This window comes from Myodes glareolus, chromosome 24, assembly GCF_982192425.1.
Source record: "Myodes glareolus chromosome 24, mMyoGla1.1, whole genome shotgun sequence".
Lineage (NCBI taxonomy): Eukaryota > Metazoa > Chordata > Mammalia > Rodentia > Cricetidae > Myodes > Myodes glareolus.
The window spans coordinates 44,295,073-44,317,015 of record NC_142049.1 but is presented as its reverse complement, the minus strand read 5'-3'; the positions used below and the strand labels follow the sequence as shown (position 1 = coordinate 44,317,015).

The window sequence follows — 21,943 nt, the reverse complement described above, 5'->3', positions numbered from 1 at the left end:
CAGTGCTCTTCATCCTGAGTCTCGGTGGTGGTCTGAACACATTTTCCTTCTCATCATGTGGGCAGCCTTTCCATGCTTTCCCAGCTAATTTTATAGAAGCATGTTCATGTTCTTTGCTTACTTTCATACTTAAGTTGATTATCTTTTAAAATCTGATTTATAGGACTTACATATTTAATCTGGATGAGTCTTCTGTTTAGGAAATATTGTCTTTATCTGTGATATGTATTTCCACATTCTCAGGCAGTGAATTGTTGAACGGAATTTTCTAGTTTTAAAGAAGTCAGTGTAGGGCTGGAGAGATGGCTCAGCTGTTACAGGCTGGCTCACAACCAAAAATATAAGAAGTCCATGTACCATACTTCTCTGCTTTCAGTTTATCCAGCCATCCTTCTCCTGATCTGGGCAGCTTGCTATTTCTCTCCTCCTCTCACAATTTTAATTATTTCAAATAATGAGCATTTGTGTTATTGCTTTTCAGAAGTTTTCTTTAGCTCACTGGTTCCTCTTAAATTTTCCTCATTCTTCGGATTTATTTAGCTAATTCCCACTTGTACATGTCCAAAACCAGCCGATTTTGTCCCCACAGCTTCCTTTCCATTATAATAATGTGAGTATTACAGATGTAATGCATTTCTTCCTGTGAAGACTGAGCTTAGTTGCTTTCCACCCCATCAGTTTCGGGTAATCTCTGATGAGCTGTGGTTTCTTCTCATCTGTGTGTCACTGAGAACTGTGCTATCTGTTTTGTTTCCAAACATTTCCGAGTCTCTGTTTTCTTCCTCTTAATGAGTTTAGTTCTACATTGAGACTAATATTCTGGATCCACCAGTCCTTTGAGGCTAATTTCATCTGCTCTATGGTCCAGGATGAATTTTCTTTTGAACAATAATCTACAAACGCTGGGAAGGAATGTCTGTTCTACCACTATCAGATGCCGGGTCAGCTGTCATGAGGATGGATGGCATTGCTTGAACATTGCATCTTTATTGCATCTGGCTCCCCATGTTGCCAGTCTCTCATTGAGATCAGGTTAACAGCTCTCAACACAACTGAAGGTTCACTAGTCCCACAATTTAGCTCTTTAGCTCTGTAAGTATTTCTTTTAAGACTTCTAGCCTGTTACTATTAGTTGCATACATATTTGAAAGAGTTATACATTCTTTTTTATACCAATTTTATTTATTTTGTTATTATAAGGGTCAAATTCACAAAACGGGAGCGAGAAGTCCAAGTTCAACTGTGTAGTACAAAAGCCACACAAAGAGAGAATCCTGGGTGTCCCGGCATTTCTCTCCAGTTACCCGAAAGGTTATGCCCTAACCTGGTCCCAACTCTTAAAAATCACTGGCTGACAGAGATTCCCCATTACCTCCCTCTTTTGTCTAAATAAGAAAGTTCCAAACCCAATATAAAGCTATACAAAATAGGAACAGATATCAAGTATAAAATTAACACCAACAAAACAATATTAGGCAAGGAACTCATGATAAATGTTTTAATAAACATTTTATTTTAAAGAGTCTAAGTCTTGCATTTGAAATGGCTTGGCTAAATCATAAGAGGAAGGTAACTATGACTACCTTATCTTCAACCCCATTGAAGGCCTGAGAAGGGAGGTAATATTACTTGAGTAGGCAGGAAGTTTGCAGTATATGACAGAGACAGTTGTCTACCTGAGCAATAACTTAAAGTCTCATTTGCAATGTTGAAGCAACCAACTTTGGCTAAGGCCTAGTGTAACTGACAGATTATTTTTTTTGAGATGTTATTTTTTTTCAAAGTTTATTAAATTATAAAAGTTTCCAATTCCGCCCCTCCTCCCAACACCCTCCCACTCCCCCCACTCCCTCTCCTCCTCCCTCTCCATCCCTAAGAGCAGTCAGGGTTTCTTGCCCTGTGGGAAGTTCAAGTTCCTTCCCCCCTCCCTCCAGGTCCAGGAAGGTGAGTATCCAAACAGACTGGAACCCAAAAATCCAGTATATGCAGAGGAAACAAGTCCCAGTGTCATTGTCAATGGCTTTTCAGAAAGACTCCGGGCCAGCCACATTCAGAGAATCCGGCCACATTCAGAGAATCTGGTTGGATCACGTGCTTGTTCAGTCCTAGTCCAACTGGCCTTGATCTCAATTTTCTGCATTATGTCTTGCCTCATACCTGTCTTTGCATGATATAAGCGGGGATTGATTTTATTTATTTTACTATTTCTTGTAGCTTTTCTATACTCTTATTTTCAACCTCTGTGTGTTTTTACACTTCATGTTCTCAAAGACAGCTCAGGGATTTCATGAGGATCTGTGATCCGTGGAGAACCCTAACTTAAATTTTTCTTCCAAACTCCCTAAATCTGTTGAAAGCTTTGCTAAACTTTGTTTTCTTTCACCCACTGCTTTTCTTCTTGGGAATCACCAGTTCCTCTCATGAAAAATCCACCACACAGTCGATTTATTTTCCTCCAATTTTTTCTAACAGTAACTGGTTCTGCCTGGGTCCTTTGCCTTGTATTTTGTTTTGTTTTTGCTCAAATATTTAGGGTTGATTTTTTCTTCACAAGCTGCATTCTAATTAATGAAGTATAAAGAAATAAAAATATTTTTCGAGGTTGGGGGGGCAGAATGTGTTCAGCATATAACATATCTCTTCATTCAGATAACCTTATGTAACACAATACAATAAAAACATTGTTTTTAAATATTTTACTCAAGAGCTTCTCACCTTGTGTGTGGATTAAATAAAGGTTTTTTCCCTCAGGGAATCTGTTGTCTTTCACTGTGTCAACCCTAATGATGTTGCTGTATTCAAAATCCAAGCTTTCTTTCAACTTGCTGAGCTCAGAGTCATGAATAATTTTGACAGTCACTAACTTTCTCATTTAATTTTCTCTGCAACATCCTTTGGAACATCCAGTTTCATCCATAACAATAGAAATTTGAACAGAAGCACGATGTCCTAAAGGGGTGATAAAGAAGAACAGAGATACTGTTAGGATCATCAAGAAGTCATCAGGGATTCCTCAAAGGTCCCCCTGAGCTCTGATGAACTGTGTTGGACACAGGAAGCACAAAGTTGAATCATACAGACATATACATACGCACATGCCTGTGCACGTGTGAGTGTGTGTACCCTATAATTTTCACACATACAATTGAATTAACTAATACATATTTAAATAATCAACTAGAAGAACAGAACATGGCTATTAAAATGCCTGCCCTTTATCTGTGCCCCATCCTAAGAACCTAAAAAAACATCTCTAAAACAGTCCTGGTTTCCTTTAGATAGGAAAGCTCACACATCTTAGTGTGAAGATGAAATTTAAAGAATACCGGCCACTCTGTTTTAGATTCTTAGAGAGTTTTCAAGAATGAAGGCAGTCAGGCCATCTGAGGACAGTGGTGCAGTGTAGAACTGAAAACAAGCATGTCAGTTTGGGTTTCTATGAGAAGCAGTAGAATGTCTAGGAATTAAGTGAACAGTTTTTATCTTTACATCAGAAAGCTATGAACACATGGGCAGAGGCTGTGCTGTAGAGCGGAGGTGGGACACATATTGAAAGCACAGTTTCTAAACAGTGAAATTCAGAATACTGAGCATGGGCAGGAAAGATAGAACAAAAAACCTGAAGATACAGGGAGGGGAAGAAATTCTCACCCAGGAGGCTGGCTGAACCCCTAGGCCAGCTGAGAACAGAGTCCCAGCACAACTATCAACACTAAAGCCTTCTCCCCCTTCTCAGGCATGAACCTCCACTTAGGAGTCTCACCAGGAAACTCTTGACAATGTTAGTGACTCCTGGTTTCCCCTCATCATATTATAATTATTATGATCCCATCTAAGGAACCTCCTTCAGAGCATCCTCTAATCTCACATATCAAAAAGAAAGAATATAGTTTCTTTTCTTTTCTTTTTCTAGATAGGGTTTCTCTGTAGCTTTGGAGCCTGTCCTGGAACTACCTCTTGTAGACCAGATTGGCCTTGATGAACTCAGAGATCGGCCTGCCTCTGCCTCTCAAGTGCTGAAATTAAAGACACGTGCCACTACCAGCCGGCTTAAAAAATAGTTTCTTATTAAGCTCTGGAGAGTGAATGTAGAGCTGCCAAGATTACCACTGTGTTCAATGCCCAGGCACACAATTGTGACTCCCATGTGGAGCCCACACCTACTTAAGTAGGATCTTCTTTCATTGTTTGTCCTAACCATGCATGCTTACCATTTTTTTTAAAAGCACACTTGGACAGAAAATGATTACAGATACACAATAGGACAGAATCAGACATAAGAGACCTCTAAATGAAATACAGTGTGTTTAAAAAAAATGTGCATAGGCTTGGGAGAGAATGGAAAAAGTTGATAGACAGTAATAAAAAGTAGCATTTTTTTTAAAGAATCAAAGTCTTTAAAGAGACAGTAAGAGCAGAGGAGTAAAGGTAACAAAATAAATAATGAAATAAGTAGAGTAAAAATGACACATAAAAATGGAAAATACACAGAGAATCTGGATTATGTTTATTATTGTGTTTTCATTAAAGTTTTTTTTTCTTTACTGTGAATGAGCTAAGTACAGAGAAACATTTTATTGTATTGATTGCTAAACTAAATCAACATATATATTTTGAAGATACCTTGACTTCAAAATTTAAGTCTAAGGATATGTTGCTTTGAAAAAAAGGTTCTGCTTTTGTTGCCACAAAAGATGAGAACCTGTGGATTCCTTCCAGGCTAATGTGGCTTGATGGAACAAGAACCCCAAAAGGTCTCTATGAATTCTAAGAATACCTTACAAAACAATCAACAGGATGCAGTTTGAAGAAAACTATGCCCAAATTCAAAAAACGATTGTTTATAAATGGTTGTTTTCATTTAAAAGGGGTTGGATATAAATGGTTAAATAGTCACAGTCAATCTGTTTCTACAAAAGTGGGGTGGAGAGAGATAAGATATAGAAATGAATATTTTATATTGGTTCGGACTTTGGTTTATTAACACAAATTTTAGGTCAATTTTGTTATATGTATATTTCTACTCTTCTTTAACATATTATGTTTATATAGCTCATTTAAAAATGCAATATATAATTAAAAATTATGGATTAATAGATCATCTATAATAGTCAAACTGTAGTCATATTAGGTTTTCTAAATGTACAGAGATTTATTTCAGATGGCTATGTATTCTTTAAATCTTTTAAAGTCCTACAGAATATGGCATTTAAAATGTCTTGAGAACTTAGACTTTTCTCAACGATGATACACATCTGCTTCTGGCATCACCAATTACCTCAGAGATATCAATGCTCATTGAAGAAATTAATTATGGAATTTACCTTTGATGTGACAAGGTAAATTGTCTAAAATCTTGACTAAAGAAGGTGAGACAATTCTTCAGGGTTCCTTCTTCATGAAAGAACCTGGCAGACATTCTACACGACATAGGAAAGTGACCCAAAAACTGCCAATATAGGCTTAACAGTCTTTCAAATTTTCTGCTTCATGGAAAAGTCTTCTGGATACTATGAGCCTGTAGGCTGAAGATGGATGCCCCAATGTTACAGAAAAACTTTGGGACACTATCCAGGCAACAAGATGTCTCTGTCAATTTTAGAGTTTTAGAAGTTGCTTACATTGCACTTCCTGTTTACTTAGGTAATATATCATTGTGAGGTCTTTCATGAAGTTGAGGACAGATGGTTATAGCTATAACTTTCCCTAGTTATGATAGAAGATAAATTAGATAATAAAACTTTAGACTCAAAAGGAAATACTGTAACTGTAATGATGTGGGATTCCCCTTTGTATGCTGTGAATGCCATTGGTTAATAAAGAAACTGGCTTTGCCTGATAGGGTAAAACAGAGCTAGTCAGGGAAAACTAAACTGAATGCTGGGAGAAAGGAGGCAGAGTCAAGGAGAAGCCATGGAACCACCACCTGAGACAGACACGTTGGAACCTTGCTGGTAGGCCAAGAGCCTCATGATAAAATATAAAATACTGGAAATGGGTTAATACTAGATGTAAGAGCTAGCTAGCAATACACTCAAGTGATTGGCTAAGCAGTGATTTACATAATATAGTTTCTGTGTGATTATTTTGGAGTCTGGGCTGCCGGGAAAACAAACAAGTGGCTTCCTATACACTGTAATTCTTGTTTGATAGCTGTTTTGTTTTATGTAGTTTTACTATGATAAAGTTAAAACCTTCCTTTTTATTTCAACAAAGAAGGGGAGATGATGCAGATTTTCCCTCTGTGTGCTGTGAATATGTTTTAGTACCACTGGGTAATAGAGAAGCTGTTTTGGACTGTGGCAGGGCAGACTATATCCAGGTGGGAAGTCTGAACAGAGATATAAAGAAAGAGTAGGCAGAGTCAAGGAGACGTCATATAGCTGCTGAAGGAGAAGGACGTGAGAAACTTACTGGTGGGCCACAGCCTCATGGTAATACACAGATTATTAGAAATGGGTTTATTTGAGATGTAAGAAATAGCTAGAAATATGCCTGAGTCGTTGGCCAAACAGTGTTATAATGAATATCATTTCTGTGTGATTGTAATATTGTTGTAATTAGTATAGTTTCTGTGTGATTGTAATCTTGTTTTAATTAATATAATTTTACGTGATTATTCAGGTCTGAGAGGCTGAGAAACAAATGAGCAGTATGCGATTACATTAGTCCATTCCTCTCTCTTCTTAAGGAACCTATAATTACTCTGAGGGAGAAGTATCATAGGTTTCAAGGTGTTAGTCTCAGATTTTTACCTAGAAAACTAACCTATTTAATTTTAGTATCTTCAAAACCAAAAGCAAATACAATCAGCCAAGAGTTCACAGCACAAATATCTCATGACTAGAAGAATGTGTGAGAGTTTTCAGTATAAACTAAGTCTTGGTTGACTCTCAGGACACCAAAACTAATTTTGATATAAATGATATTTTGTATCTCTGTCAGTACTAACCTCCCCACGTCTATATACACATTCATTCGGAACTTCCATGGTGATAGAATACAGTTTTTCATCACCTTATAAAACAATAACTACCTAAATGCATACTGAGCTGCATGAAACAAGAATTCCCATCTCTTTATACAACAATGTACACAGTATTACCCAAGTAAAGCGAGACAATATAAAGTAAACCAAGGCAAGGCTGGTTTTTCTTGAAGCATAAAAATGTTTTCTGTCACATTGACAGATCTTAAAATAAAAATATTTAGCATATTTAATAAATATTAATCACTTAGTGGTTTTCAGATCATCTCTCTTTTTGCACAAGGGGCTTGATAATAAGTACATAAAGTGCCCTCTATAGTTCTACCAAAGCAGGGGATATTGGTGAGCAGAAATGCCCTTGGTAGACCACACAAACAGCCTGAGCACTGGTTCTCTAAGATCTCACCTCAGTCTTTCATCTCTATTCAATCACTGAGTCGAAGGAAAACTGAATCATTTTCTCCATCTATTCATCTATCCAATCACCATCTATCCATCCATTCACCTATCTTCCATAGATGCCATGAATCTTCTTCCATCCATCTGCTATCCATAAATACATATATACACATACATACATATATATATATATCTATCCCTGCCATCTGTATATATATTTACCTGCTGTCTATACATCTCTCCACAATCAGTACATCCATCCATCCATCTTTCCTTCCTCAGTATGCATGTGTGTACACCTGTCATCTATTAATCTGTACTCACATCCATCTATCTACCTACCCACTATTCACCTAGATATATACAACTCACAGTTCTATCCATCAATTCATCTGCTACTATTCATGTATCTATCACCAACCATCCATCTGCAATCTATCCATATATCCATCATCTATCCATCCATTCATCTATCTTTTTATTCAGTAATTTAAACATCTATGATACATAAGACAGAAGGAAATTGCAAGAGATGAAAACTATTCATTTTATCAGTGTTATTGCTGCCTGAGAACCATAATTGGATATTACCTGTTTCCAAGTACTTATAGAACAGCCCAAGTTGTCCAAAAGCCTGAAGGTCATGATCTTGCTCCCAGCGACTGTATAGCTTCTCAGAGTGGGTCCGGGTTCTTCGGCGTCTCCACCAATTAAAAACCAGGCTGTTAGAAATGATAGAAGTTGACACTTGAAGAAAGAAGTAAGAGGGTCAGGATATCAAGTCTGGAAATGGTCAGAAAGAGAGACTGAGTTCCTTAAATTAGCACAATAGGAGATGAAGTCCAAATGAAGACATGGTATTGTTTTTGCCACACAAAAACAGGCCTGTGGCTCTGCCTCTCCCTGCTGACAAGATGAGCACTCACTCAGAGGCAGTCCAGGTGACAGAGTATGTGAAGAAGGTGGGCAGGGCCGGGGCAATGGCCAATCTTCTCACCACTGCAAAGCTCAGAAAACACTAGCAGAAGTGAGAACTCAGACATAACAGAGAAGGTGCATGAAAGGAAGAGCAGAGGCTTATCTGAGTAAATGCAATAGTACTACAAACCTCAGGCCAAGGTCCAAACCATACCAGGAGATTATAGTAGTGTAGGAGTGAGCCAAGGTAAAAGTTTATTTTTTTAACTAGCAAATTAACCAACACAATAGACATGTTGTCTTATTTAATGCCAAATACAATAGCACTTGGTATCAAATATATTCTGAAGTCTACTTCTAAGAGATAATCAGCCATAAAATCGAAACGGCTCAGTGTGAGCAAAGCATCCAACAGGAGAGAGGCAGATTCCTCATTGGTGTAAAAACATTTGGAATAAAAACTGAAGTGAGAAAGTGCATGACCAAATTCAAGAGAATAGCATGAATAAAAAATGAATGAATGAAACAAAGCAAGCACTGAGGTTATGAAACAGTGTGTCACTGCTTCACCTGCTAAGATCTGGGAGTGGAAGGGAAAACAAAAACAAATACATTTAAAGGCTTCTGAAAAGAAAACAAACCAGAAACTACCAAAGATAGAAAACCAAATAATACCAGGATGCTCAACCTGACTTTCAAACTCTGGCTTTTAAAGCATTTAAAGCAGTGCCCGCATTTTTATGTATTTAAAGCAGTCAGAGTGATTTTGCAGGGGGGCTTTGTTGTCACAGTGTGGAGGTGGTGGCCTTGCTCCACCTCGTGGTGACTTCAAGAATACATATATTTTTCCAGCCCTGCAAATGGAAACATGGAGATGCCTCAGCTAAATCAGTTTGAGCAACCTCATGAGATTATTAAAAAAAAAAACAAAAACGTAAGACTAAGGTAAGACAAAATATTTTCTACACATATTCTCAAGACAGAAGAAAACAGAGGAGAGTTGGTAGCTAAAGCTCGTGAAGCATTAATGCAAATGAACAAGGAGAAGCGGTCAGGTAGGAGAGGCTTCAAACAACAAGAACAAGTGCACGCACCCCTGCAAAGGAATCACCCAGATGGAGAGCTGTCTTTTCATGATAATTACTTAGGCAGATGAAAAATAAGAGCCCAACGAGGTGGAGTTTATACAAGCAAATGGATCAACATATAAATTACATTATCATTTGGACAGCTGCAGCCATTGTGGACTGAAAAGAATAATTATTTATATATAGCGCACATCCAAATTGAAATACAGAAAGAACAAGATAAAACTAAAAAGGGATGGGAGAGCCCACAGAGAGGGTCGGGTGGGGCCTGTCTTCAGCAAGCAGCTTTTCAAAGGTCTGCTGGCTGGCTGCCTCTACTTCAGCTCCATTGAAATCAGTTTTGGTACCTATGATCTTTTGGAACTATTTTTTAATAACTGAGGTTTGTCCCAATTTTTATATTTTGGTATGGATGTTTGATTTTTTTCAACATTTCCTAACTTGAAAGCTTACAGGTTTTATATTTTTATGTACTTTTGCAACCAGGCCAAAATAATCTAGTCATGTTTGCACAAATCACAGATTTTGACATCTTCATTTCCCCATTACCTATAGAACCAGTTTGTTTCCAATCCCATATTCTTGTCATTAATAAAGTTTTATGGTTAGTTTTAAAATTAAGTAGAGCAATTCCTCTGTTTTAATTTTCTAGTTTCTTGACCTCCCAGTTAACATTTAGAACCTGCTCATCTATACCGGCAACAATGCTGGTGTTTCCACTGAAATAAACTATGTGCATGTGTCAGTATAGGGATAATGGATAGTTTTTCTATGTTGTGACTTCCAACCCAGAAAACATCATTTATTGCCATTAATGTGTTTTCAACTTTATGTAATAAATAGGAAATAAACCCAACCCGACTTCAGACTGCTTCTTACACAGTGACAATTCCCAATACAAACTGAGACGAGACCCTTTTTATCCTTTCTCTTTTCCTTGGCAGAAATGTTCCTTTGATGTATAATATCAGCTAGTATTTTAGTTAGTGTGTGTGTGTGTGTGTGTGTGTGTGTGTGTGTGCACGCGCGCACGTGTGTATGTATGTATATGTGTATGTGTTATATGTATATACAATACATTCATGATTTTTATGCTCTTGGATGAGGTAGCAACTCCTCCCTCATCAAATGACCCAAGTTCTTTAGTATTTCTATGACTACATAACATAATGCAAGAATTATAAAACAAAAAAGCAAAGGTTCAACTTTTAGTCATAGTAACAATTATACATAGCATCCCAAAGCACAGGCACCATCTCTGAAGAGAGGGAAGACAGTAAACTCCAGAGGTCAGCAGGACTGTTGAGGGAGAAACAGTGTCTTCTGAAGATGACGGGACTGTGGTACTCAGGAACTCACAGCTGTGCCTGTTGCACACAAGATTGAGACACTCAAAATTCCAGCATGGAGAAGTGCTTTGTGTGTGAGTTTGGATGAGTAGCTATTGATAGCTGATGGCTTCTTGGAGAGGAAGAGTAAGTTTTCTTGAAATATGAGGCCCCTAGTAGACTGACCACCCTCCAGTGGGTGGCCACACATGCATGAGGACATGCATTGTATAAACTGACTTCAGTGGACCACAGCCAAAGAAAAGTGAAAGAAAGACTAGGAAGTGGGACGTGGGGGGAGATGGAGAACAGTGGATGGAGGAGGAGTTAGGGAAGAGTGGACTGCATGAATTAAAGTACAGTGTATGCATGCATAAAATTCTCAAAGAAATACACACATTTTATATTAAAAATTTTAAATTACAAAAGTATAATATGCAGTGTGTAGAATATCCTACTAGGGATCTACTATATTCATTTCCAGTTAAATCTCTATAGCTTCACTCAACAGCAGAAATATTCACTTAGAAGTGCCACAGGGATTTTAGATTCCTCTGTTGCGAGCTCTCTGTTTAGATCAATACTCCATTTTTTTATTGGATTATTTGTTCTTTTGATGACCAATTTCTTGAGTTCTTTGTATATTTTGGAGATAGACTGCTGTCTGAAAGACACTTAAGGAAAGGTTATAAAATATGTCTACAAAAATTTAGAACATAAAAGTCCAAATAAGGAGAGCTCAATTGTCAACTCTTACTGACTTTCAATGATTGCGAGGAGCTTTTTCCAATCTATGGCCTACTATTGGGATAAAACATGACCATCTGATTAATTTTAAAAAAACCTCAGATGGTGACAAGGACTTAAACAGTCTCAGAGAATTATCAGCTGAAGCTGAGAGAAAATTTACATTGACTGAAGAGAAATTACATGAGGCACATGTGGATCATATTGAACTGAATCTTAACTACATTCTGGTCATATTGCCCTCCAGACATTCCCCTAAAGGAATTTTAATGCAGAAGAAAGATATTATCTTAGAATGGATCTTTTACCACATAAATCTGAGTAAAAAATTAAAAATTTATGAGGAAAAGGGTCTCTGACTTAGTTATAAAAGGAAAATTGAGGGGCTGGAGAAATGGCTCAGCGGTTAAGAGCATTGACTGCTCTTCCAGAGGACCCAGGTTCAATTCCCAGCACCCACATGGCAGCTCACAACTGTCTGAAAATCCAGTTCCAGGGCATCTGACACCTTCACACCTATGCACATAAAATAAAGATAAATAAGTCATAATTTTAAAAAAAAGGAAAATTGAGACTTCTTTAATTAGCAGGAATAGATCGAGCAGAAATTATAGTACCTTTTACTAATGCTGAAATCAACAAATTATGGAAGACAATGCACCCTGGCAAAGAGCTTGTAGCAATTTTTGGGAGAGATTAACAGCACCTACCCCAAAACTGAGAGAATTTGACTTATAAAGTAAACTAATTGAATCCTCTCTTGCATTGTATAGGAAACACCAATAACTGGATCCCCTACATCTATACTGATGCAAACAAATCAGGAAAGGTAGGTTCCAAATCAGAAAATTTAAGAAAAGTGGAAAACAGCCTTTATGATTCTGTCCAAAAATCAGAATTATGTGCTATTCTCATGGTACTAAGGAAATTTAAAGAACCTCTCAACATAGTTACCGATTCACAATATGCAGAAAGAGGTGTTCTGCATATTGAAACTTCTGAATTTATACAAGATGATACAGAATTGACTTTATTATTTATTCAGGCACAAGATATAATCAGGAATAGACATCATCCTAGGTACAAAACACATCCGATCACATAGGGATCTGCCATGTCCTCTAGCACAAGGTAATGCAGAAATCAATTTTTTATTGGAAGTGTGAAGAATGCCTCAGAATTTCATTTAAAAAATCATGTAAATCACAAAGTTTTTAAAAAGGTCTTTTCTATTACATGGCAGCAAGCCAAGGAGATTATAAGGAGATGTCCTACTTGTTCTTTATACAACCAAACACCACTATCTGCAGAAAGTAACTCAAAGGGTACTCAAAGAAATGAAATCTGACAGATGGATATGTTCAGTTTTGTAGAATTTGAAAAATTAAAAAATATATGTTATGATATTGATACCTATTCAAGTTTTCAATGAGCAACTGCTTTGAGTTCAGAAAAGGCTGATTTAGTAATCACACATTTATTAGAGGTTATAGCCATCGTGGGTATACCTGCACAAATGAAAAAAGACAATTCTGCAGTATATGTCTCTAAGAAAATTCAACAGTTTTTTGCTTATTATAATATTAAGCATATTATAGGTATATCACACAATTCTATAGGTCAGGCAGTAATAAAAAGATAAAATCAAACTATGAAGTATATGTTAAACAGAAAGAGGTGATAAAGACCCCCCAAAATAGATTAAATAATGCTTTATTAAATTTGAATTTTCTCAATGCTAATAAGAAAGGAACAACAGCTGCAGAAATGCATTAGACAACAGAAAAACCTTCTGAATTAAATCAATGGGTGTACTTCAAGGATGTGTTAACTTCAGAATGGATACCAGGAGATGTGCTACATTGGGGAAGGGATTTTGATCTTGTTTCCAGAGGAGAAGAAAAGCTAGAGATACTATCAAAATTAATCAATGATCAATTTGAAAAGGAGAAACCTCTTGATAAAGAGAAATGACAGCTCATTTTCTGAGGTGATAATAGTACAGGTTGCAAGGAAACCTCACAAGGGTTGGGGCAGGATTCTGTTCCTGACTTTGTAGGAAAACAGAAAATACCCATCCTTAAGATATCAAAAGATTTTGGACATCTAGATGCCTAAATAAGAAATGATAGCTATCCTTAAAGTATTAACAAGTAATGAAAAATCTGATTTACGGTGCCAATATACTCTGCAGGGTAAAATCTCACTACCCAAACATACACATCTTCTTACTTTTCGAAATAATGGTAGTACAAACTGACTTAAAAATCAGTTAAAAAACTGGCTTTGAACTGTGACTCTATCCTTCTCTAAATAAAAGCATGTTGTTAAAAGAAAAAGCGTTTCTCAGAGAGAGAGAGAGAAAGAGAGATCACTCACTGTCCCACACATAAATGTTCATGGCTCTCTCTCTCTCTCTCTCTCTCTCTCTCTCTCTCACACACACACACACACACACACACACACACACACACACACACACCAAACACGAAGCCGGAGACTGGAATGAGAGTTCAGAGATCCAAAGTACGCAGTGTTCTTTCAGAGGACTAAGGCTCTGCTCCCAGCAACCATATCATAGAGGTCATAAATGTCTGTTATTCTAGCTCCAAGGAAACCAAGACTCTCTTCTGGCCTCTATAGGCACCTGCACACACACAGCAAACACAGAGACACATAAATAAAATAAAAGTAAGGGGTTGGGAGATAACTCAGCAGTTTAGAACACATATTGCTCTTGTAGAGAGGATCAGTTTCCCTTCCCAGCACTCACATGGCAGTTCACAACCATCTGTAATTCCAATCCCAGGGAATAATGCCCTCTTTGGTTTCTGGGGTCACTATGTATCCATGTAGTACATATACACACAGGAAAAACTCTCATACATATAAAATAAACAAATTTTAAAACACACTTAAAAGTAAATATTTTTTAAATGTTAAAAACCAAGGGTCCTGAGGAGGTCAAATTTGGAGCAGGTCTCATGTAAACACTTTGAAATTTCTCCAGCCCTGGAGACTTGCTGTATGTAGGCAAGAAAGCCGAATTGTGAAGGGTGGTACTAACCACTGAGGAGAGTCACCATTTACACACTACAGAGGAAAGCCAGCACAGACTGGCCGACCAGTTTCCACCGAAGGCACCTTACTGTGAACACGTTCTCTTGCAAAATCAGAGCCCAAAATAGCTCCTGCATTTGCCAAGAGGTCATCTCATGTTACATGCTTACCAGCAGCACAAAATAAAGTGTAGCCACATGGCACCATGAGCAGTGTTTTGGTAAATATCAGACCACAGATGGGTTAGTGTTCCCAAGTTCATACTGTGTCCTGATGTGCAGGAGGAAGCTCTACCAACCAGGCTTTTGAAATCACCTAACAGCAGATTTCTTAGTGTGTTCCTATTGAGAACAACTAACAACAGCATGGGAACTTAAATAACCTCACAACTAAGGGGTGGGTGCTTTTATTAGATATACTGTTTAATATAGCTATAATATGTCTTTACATCCAGCATCTAAACTTTCATTTCCAATGCGAAACTTCAATCTACTTTTTCCAGTTATAGTTTGTCAATAGCAGTCACAGAAGCATAGACAAAATCTGGTAGTTTGAATAAGAATGGCCCCTGTAGGCTGACATACTTGAGCTCTGTCCACATGAACCTGTTTAGGAGGGATAGAGAGGTGTGCCTTGTTGGAGGCCGTATGTCATTAGGGATGAACTCTCTGAGGTTTCAAAAGATCACATCACTTCCATTTAGTTCTCTCTCTCTTTCTCTCTCTCTCTCTCTCTCTCTCTCTCTCTCTCTCTCTCTCTTTCCCCTCCCCCTGTGCTAGAAGCAAAGACCTGTATTTGGTTATAGCCATCTTAGCAATTTAAGTAAGCTGTTCAGAAGCCTCTGTAGGGCAAGTTCTGGGCCCAGATAACCCTCATCTCCCTGTGAGTTAAGATCCCCTGCAGACCCGTGGATCCCAGGCACCAGAAGTAATTAGCATTTCCTTTGTTAGTAAATATTTACAGACCCTCAGCATCTCCTTATCTCTTTCTATCAGCTAGAGGTGCCTCCAGACCTGACATTCCAGGATCCTAACCTCACCCCTGCCCTTTTTGCTATATAATGTTCCTGAGAAAAAATAAAGTTGGCAGCTTGATCAGAATACAGACTTCTTGTCCATTTCTCATAACTCTTGTCTCTTCATTCCTCTCTCTTCCATGAACTCCTGTTCATGTCCTGCTGGTTGTGACCCTTAGAAAACTGTGGCCTTGGCTTAAGTTAGTCAATACAGAGTGACTACATGTTCCATGGACCTTCTGAGATAGATAGAAGAAAAATGAGGAACAATGTTTGAAAAATAACTTAGAAATGAATGTTCATTGCTGTATTATTCACTGTAGCATCAAGAGGGAAATTAACTTTATGTTCTGGATTTGACGAAGAAATGGGTGTGGGGTTCCTCCACAATGAAATACCACTTGCCAAATAAAAGGAATGGTATACTATGTGACTGAACCTCAGAAACTTACCAAGAGATAGAAGCCAGTTTTAGCAGAGCACAGACTTATGGTCCTACTCACCTGAAATGTCTGAGATAAAGAAATCTACAGAGACACAAGGCACAGAAACGGGAAGTGGCTACAGACAGGGCTATCAGCTGAAATGATGAAGGTGATGTAAAATGACTCTACAACAATGGTCACAAAATCTCCAAATAGACAGGAGCCATTAACTGTACACTTAACTTATGGGATGAAGATTATCTCTCAATAAAAATCAATTTTTAGAAGTTATTTACTTATTCATGTATTGCGTATATGCAGTGTTCTGCCTGCATGTGTCCATGCAGGCCAGAAGACGGCATCGGATCTCACTTCAGGTGAACCCCTGAACTCAGAACCTCTGGCAGAGCAGTCTTAACCTCTGAGTCATGTCTCTAGTCCTAAATAGCCATTTATAAAAGGCAAGAGAGAAGTGTAGAATGATGGTGGCCTAAGCCTTGAATCCCAGCACTTGGGAGGCAGAAGCAGGCAGATATCTGCGTGTTCGAGGCTAGCCTAGACTACACAGTGAGACTGTTTTAAAAAGTAAAATTGGGGGAGACAATAACAATATCCTTGGTCTCATTAAGTAGTTAGCTACACTACTACTATTTTTTTTGAAATATTATTTTAATGGAACCATGGGCTCCTGCCTTTAATCTCAGCACTCAGTCTGCAACAGGAATCCTGCCATGAGTTTGAAGTCTGACTGGACGATAGAATAAAAGATCTTACCCTCCCCTCCTCCAACTCCTGAACACCTTTTATGTCTAAAAAAGAAGACAACAACAACAACAACAACAACAACAAAACAAATAGACAAAATCCCCAGAATTACTAAGAGAATTGAGGCTTGCTGGTTCCAGCAGGAAAAAAAATGTATGTTTAGGAAATATGTGTTAAATAAACAAACTATAAATCGACAGAATATAGGTCAGTGTAAACTTCCATAAAAATTGACAGTGTTCTCAACGGAAGAAAGACTTCAGTTAAAGTGGTTAAAGTGCTCTCTCTCTCTCTCTCTCTCTCTCTCTCTCTCTCTCTCTCTCTCTCTCACACACACACACACACACACACACACACACACCCCACAGTGTTCACAAGAGCTGTTAGACATTAGGATATACCATTCTGTAATCACTGTCTCAAAATATGTTTGAAGGTCTGCAAAGAACTTACAGCAGACATCAGGGCCAGCTCCTTACAGGAGGGTCGCCATCTGTGCACACTATCATTGGAAAGCCCACCTTCCAGGAGTGGGATCCTCTGGCCCAGGACACCACAACACGCCAATCACTCGAGGTTAGAGGCGTCCTAGACAGATGCCCAGATATTCTGGGAGTCACAGGTTGCAGATCCCAGGGGCACAGGTGGATCAGGGAGACATCGCAGGGCACAGAAGGTCATCCTCTGCCTGTCAGGCACAGAGCTGCATGGGGCTCGCTACGCTGCGAACGTTCCCCAGGACAGGGACTCACAGCTGCCAACGTCCCCCAGAAACCGCTCGCGGAGAAAGTTCACGCGCCTGCTCAGAGCCAGCCTGCGGTCCTACCTTCCTCCTCCTCCAGCAGGTCGGGGTCGCCCATCTTTGCCAGCTCCTTGAGCAAGACACAGCGGGAGGCAGACCACTGAAGAGAGGCTGAGGGATGACTTGGGGCGGAGGCTGAAGGGCCTGTTTTCCGTCTCCATCTCCTGTATTCAAGTGGAGCTCTCTCTCTCTTCGAAGTGCGAGAAAACTGAGTCCAAACCCAGGGACACCCGGAAAACCAGAGACACTGTAGGTACTAAGGACACCCGGGGAGCCAGGTATTATCGAGGAGCCAGGGACGAACAGGGTTCCAGCGACGAGCGGCTCTAAGATAAAGATTTGATGTGGATTCACAGTCTGGACTTCCTCTCCAGGTGGTACTTGGCCTGACTCTTGCGGAGGTCCCGCAGACTGTTAGGGATGCCCTTGTGCTTCACTACCCATGAGCGATAGCGCCGTGGTATGGTCCCTTCCATGTGGGGCTCTAAGTACTCCTCCCGGTCCTGGCTAGGTTGGCCTGAATAGCTTTCTTGATCCTGTTGCCCCCCGCCCTTGGTCCTCCAGTTGACGCTGGCGATTCCTCTGCTTCCCTTTTGGCCTTTCTGGCACCTTGCCCTTAGGGACCACCAATTTGCTGATCTCTCTGGATAGCCCAGAGTGCTTCTCAGTTTCTGCCTCCTGGACTCTCAGCATCTCCATCCTCCTTCCTTCCTCCTCCAGATTTCCACCTGGTCCTCCTCAGAGATGCTCTCCATGCTCACATCCCTAGAGACTCCAGGGTTTTCCACCCTTCTAGCTCCCTCCGGGACCTTCAACACGAACAAGTCTACATCCGGGGCGACTTCAGATCCCTCTACCTATCTTGCCTCCTCAGGGACCCACACCACATCTCCATCTTTTGGGACTCCTGGTCCCTCTATCCTTCCAGCTTCCCTGGGGACCCCAGCCCTGGTGGACTCCTGGGATTTTCCAGGCTCCCTTCCCTCTAGATCCTCTTCCTCAATCCTCAAACGCCTTGTAGCTAGCTTCCTGTTTCAATTGGTCCACCGACCCATCTCACATCCCCTCTGATGGGCAGCCTTGGCCTGGCCTACTAGTTACACTGGTTCCCCTAGAAACAGGCTAAGGCAAAACGTTCTTAACAGTTGGGGATTATTTTCTGTCGGATGAGAAAAAGAATCACTTCCCTTAAAGCATCTCACTCCTTTTAAGGCACGAGTGTGACGTCTTCTCCAATTTTCCAGAAGACTCTTGGCTGGGTATCAAATGAATCTTGGGCATTGATTTTTTAACGGACACTTCTTTGAAGCTGAGCCAAAGGCATTTTTACAGTGGGGAGGTCAGACACAGTGGCTAAGTTTGAGTCAGTCTCTTCCTTAAAAGTTGAACAGGTATAAGCTAGTTACATGTGTACTCACGATGCGTGTGATGGGGGAAATGGAAATATGGGAACATCTTTCACAGTCTAGATGATGCATGGAGCACTCGACTGAGCACTCTGGGAAGAATGTTTACCTGCCTCTTACTGAAAATGAAGCAGAGGAATTCCTAGGGAACAAATTGCTCTGAATTGGACCCGGCAGCCCTGGAGTAATTAGGAAAAAAGAATTACTGTTGTCCGTGAGGTGATCAGACACCTGAGCAGGGCACCTTGGCAATGCAGGGGACATATCAACATCTAGGGCTAGATTGGGGTAATTTGAGGATTAAGAAACAATCGACCAAAGTAAACTTGGTGTGTCTTGCTTGGTCTCATGGCTGCTGTGTGTTCCTCTGTTCTAGGGGTGTTCTGAAATGGAGAATCACCTTTTAGAGATTCCAAGATGGCTAGGACTTTGCAGCAGGGCTGTGCATTTGGCTTCTGTATGCAGTTGAGATTTTCTCATGCTGAGCTTCTGGAAACATGTCATGCTTAACCAAGTGATTCAAGGCTTTGAACAATTCTCTCCTTGATGTATTTTGCAATTGTATTTGAAGAGTGGATATGCATAAGAGAGCAAAAGATGTGCTTGCCTATGAAGGAAAAATAAATAAATAAAAAGGAAAAGGAAGGACACAGTTGCTCCTTGGTATGGCAGAGGAGGAAGTTTATTATAGATAAAAGGGACAATGTAGGTCCAGATAGGGACATCTGGGAGGATCCAGAGAGAACACAAGCAAACTAAACTGGTCAGTTCAGGGAGAGGAGGAAGGGAAGTGAAGGAGAAGATGGGAGTCAGGTTAGCAGCCAGGAGTTGTGTAACCAAAATATTTGGATTATATAGGGAAGCGTCTCTGGCAGAAGGGCAGCCCAGCCCCTGGTCCTGTGAGCTCAGGGTCTAGGGTAGGGTATGAGAGCCATACCCTGTAACAGGTAGGGACTGAGGGATGCTGGGAGAAACCAGAGGCCAGGTCTGCTTTGATGTGTTAAATAGACACCTCAGCCATTTGTCCTCGGTTTGAAACAGAACATCCTGTAATCATATTTATGACAGTACTGTTTGGTTCTGACTCATTGACCTCCCCTTACACAGTACATGTATCTCTTTCTGCCAACAACACTATCAAAGAGCCCAAAGATGTGTCTCCTAGGTGGTTCCAAATCCAGCCATGTCACTCAAGATTAACCTTTACACAGTGGAGCTGCCATTTGTCCTAGTTTCACTCCTTTTCCTCAGATAAAATATCCTGACATAAAGCAACTTAGAGGAGAAAGGCTTTCATTGAACCCACAGGTTTTTGTCATCATAGCAAAGGGTAAACAGCAGGAACCTGAACCAGCTTGTCACATCCCAATGGAAACCAAGACAGCTTCTTGGAAAGTTCCACCTGCTTGTCCCCAGTGAGATGGGGTTAAGGTTATTTGTTCAGTGGGAATTCTGGCGGAGCAAACCCTAAGGGCCTGGTTGCCACCTGCCCCATGGCTTCTGGAAGTGGTGTTCCTACTGATGAGCATCAGGCCTCCTGGGCTTAGCAGCTAAAGGCTTCAAAGACGGGTGTTGGCCAAAGACTTCAGAGAGATGGGATTGCCTGGGTAGCTGAAAAAAGCTGTCTCACTTCCTCTCATTTACTTATTCTATCCAGATCTGTCTGATGGCATTTGATGACTTACGGTACTGGTAGCTCATTAGTTTATTAGTTAAGTTTCCTGCTAAAAATACAGACAGGTGTGCCTCTTTCATAGGCTTCATAGTCCAGGATAGCCAGGTTTCAGATGTAACTTCAGAGGTTCAGAAGGTTTAAATTTTCCTTTGTCTTCTAAAACTTTCATGTCTTTTAATCTAACGTCATAGCCTTTTGCTTTGATGCCAAGATGTAAATCTGTTCCAGGTTTCTTACAGACACCTGCAGGTTCCCGGGAGAAGTTCTGCTGCTGTATCAAGAAATATGGTCTGGTGGAAACTAACAGTCTCCAGGGGCCTATTTTTTACCCCATCAATTTTTGAGCATATTTTACTGGTGATGCACGCTGTCAAAGCCAAGGACAAACTGCAAAGGGTTCTTCAGATATGCCAGTGCCTGCTCCATTGCCTGTGACTTCACCATTGGTACCTGCTCTCAGACTCAAATGGGCACCTACCCAGCAACTGGAAGTTGGTTCTAAAAGGCATATCTGCTCTCATGTCTGGCTCATTCTGTACAGCCTTGCCTCTTCCCTACATCAATGGTACTTCTCTGTTCCATTGTTTCTGGCAGTTCATCACCCTTCCCATGGCTAGCCCCATTCATAGGACTGATGATAATAATCTGTTTTTTTCTCCTGGCAACCTGCCTTCTTAGGTCTCTCAAGAAACAGATGTCTAAGGTCTCCAGGATGGCAGTTAAGCTGATGCCCCTCCACCCAACCTTCTGCTGAGCATGAGCCCAATGACTCTCAACTCTCCCCCTCCCCACATCGTCCCATGCCAGCAGGAAGCAGCCAGACATGAACCTGCGCCCTTGTACCCAGAGTCTGGGATGTTCGGGTGGAAGCTTCACCTCAGCCCCTGGAATCCATATATCCAAATCGTCTGGAATGTTTGGGTGAATCCCCCAAAGTTTGCTTGCCAGGAGTTGCCTCAGTCCAGACTCCGCCCCCAGAAAGTCTGCCTTCAGAGGCTTCATCCCCAAGGATATTAAAAGCCTCCACAGTGTGGTTTCCTCTTGTGGTCTCTTCAACTTCCCCTGGGTCCACCCAGGAATGCTGTGCTCAGAATAAACCTGGATTTATTAATTTACTGTGATGGGCTTATTACATCAGCAGCAGGTTCTCGTTAAACAGGATTTAAACTTAACAATAAAGAATGGGATATAGGGCTGGATTTTGACTGTACAAAGGCGAGACCTATTGACACCCAAACTGTGGAACTCCAGCCCCACCAGCTGGCCCACTGAGCCCCTGTCTTAATGCTTTAGAATGTGATGGAAAAATTCTCTCAAATAATGACGA

The 21,943-nt window shown here is 40.3% G+C and overlaps 2 long non-coding RNA genes across 2 annotated transcripts; one reads left to right on the top strand and one right to left on the bottom strand.

Annotated features, from left to right (window-relative positions):
- Positions 1–2,681: 2,681 nt before the first annotated feature.
- Positions 2,682–17,497, bottom strand: LOC146889952 (uncharacterized). The gene is made up of 3 exons (XR_014999477.2): positions 17,187–17,497; positions 7,979–8,109; positions 2,682–2,949 (listed from the first exon to the last, which is right to left on the bottom strand). It is a non-coding gene; the product is annotated as an uncharacterized LOC146889952 (long non-coding RNA).
- LOC125405796 (uncharacterized) lies at positions 17,464–21,727 on the top strand. Its single transcript, XR_007233687.3, has 2 exons — positions 17,464–21,181; positions 21,295–21,727. It is a non-coding gene; the product is annotated as an uncharacterized LOC125405796 (long non-coding RNA).
- The last annotated feature ends 216 nt before the right edge of the window (positions 21,728–21,943 follow it).